Genomic DNA, 1,720 nt, shown 5'->3' with positions numbered 1-1,720 from the left:
GGGTCGAAGAGATGGTGGTCGATTGCTGGATTTTGGCCAGGGCTTTTACGAAGTGGATGGCCATGGTTGAATTAGGGTTAGGGTTTTGGATTGAGGGCTTGGTGTAATCCATGAGGGAGGGAGGGAGTGGGGAGGGGGAAGAGAGAGAGAGAGAGAGAGAGAGAGAGAGAGAGAGAGAGAGAGAGAGAAATTGTTGATGGAGGGATGGATAAGGGAATTTTATAGTTAAAACAAGAGTATTGGGTGCTCTTTTTGAGGTAGATTTTGTTTTCTGACACAAGAGGGTCCTTCTTGTTTTCTGACACAAAAGAGCATAAGAAGATCACTGCCTCTGACACACCTGTCAACGTGAACCCAAATCCTATGCCTTTATACTACAAATTACTAATATGAGGAAGGTTTTCTGCTGGAAATAAAAGTAAAACTGGTTTAAGGATATTTTTTCCATCAAAAAGAATCGGATAATTATCCTTGCTCAGTTTTATGAGATAATTTTTTGGGGGGCTAAAATAACCGGGGTAACTGAGATTTAGTTTTTGTCAAACACACAATGATAATGATACTGAACCTAATTAAGGTAAATCATAGCCTAGTTTTAAAGGATTATCAGAATACACCATAGAATTGTCCAACGAGAGGTTGTTTTCATTCGTTTCTAGAAAATAAATTCTAGCTAGGAAAAGAAATACTCTTGTTAGTTTTCTCCATTTTTCAGTCCATTTCCGTGCTCAAAGCTTGAAAATGGGTTTCTGGGTTTTAGTGGTTGTTAAGAAAAAGTGGCTTGTTTTAAGAACGCATTTTTCTTTTTTTTTTTGTTGAACCAAATAAAAGAAACCGAAACTATTTAGAAAAACTCTTTTTAATATAAGCGTGTCAATATATAGTTTTCCAAGAGCTTTAAGTTTTAAAAAAACCAAACAGCCCCGAAATTGTAGACTATATTATGATTAAAATTGATGGCCCATATGCTATTTTTTGATAGTATTTTTATCTTACAAAGAGATATAAAGTTAAACAGGGTTTAAGGTGGGGAGGAGAGAAAAGGAGTGAGAGGAGAGACTTGGGAATCAAGGCTTGTTGTCATTTGATTGCATGTTCAAAATGTGCATGTGAGGGGGTTGGAGGAAGTGGGTGGTAGGGCCAAGGGGAGCAAACCACCACATGACGGCACATGGGGGCAATTGACCCACTTTAGCGTGATGGGAACCTTTCTTTTCTTTAATTACAATTTTATTTTTTTTATTTATATATTTGGGAGTGTTTTTCTATACTTTATTTCTATCTTTTTTGAGCTTAGGTAGCTAGATTGGTCTTTTGTCTAAAACCCCTTTTAATTGCTTCTCATATACTTTCTTTCTTATGTAACCCTCTACTTATCTCATTCTCGTGACGGTTGCCGCGTTCATACCATCTATTATATGTATATCACGGGGATAAGGGTGTACATTTAATTAAATTGTGTGTACACGTCTATTGTTGCTTAGCTTTACTGATTTTGCACAGGAGAAAGTGATTTTAGGGTCACAAGTCTCATGTTGTTATATATAGTTATACAAGGGTAGAAATTAAGGATCTTTATCAATCCCATGTTCAATTGGAACACAAATCCGCTCTTCTATAACATGATCACAGTAGGAGTGGAACGATCTACATTATAAACAAAATAGTTAAAATTTTCAAACTAATACTTTGTACACTCCCATAACAGGTATAGCTCATT

This window comes from Asparagus officinalis, chromosome 4 (assembly GCF_001876935.1).
Source record: "Asparagus officinalis chromosome 4, Aspof.V1, whole genome shotgun sequence".
Taxonomy (NCBI): domain Eukaryota; kingdom Viridiplantae; phylum Streptophyta; class Magnoliopsida; order Asparagales; family Asparagaceae; genus Asparagus; species Asparagus officinalis.
The sequence above is the reverse complement of the archived record's forward strand: the minus strand, read 5'-3'. Positions refer to the sequence as shown.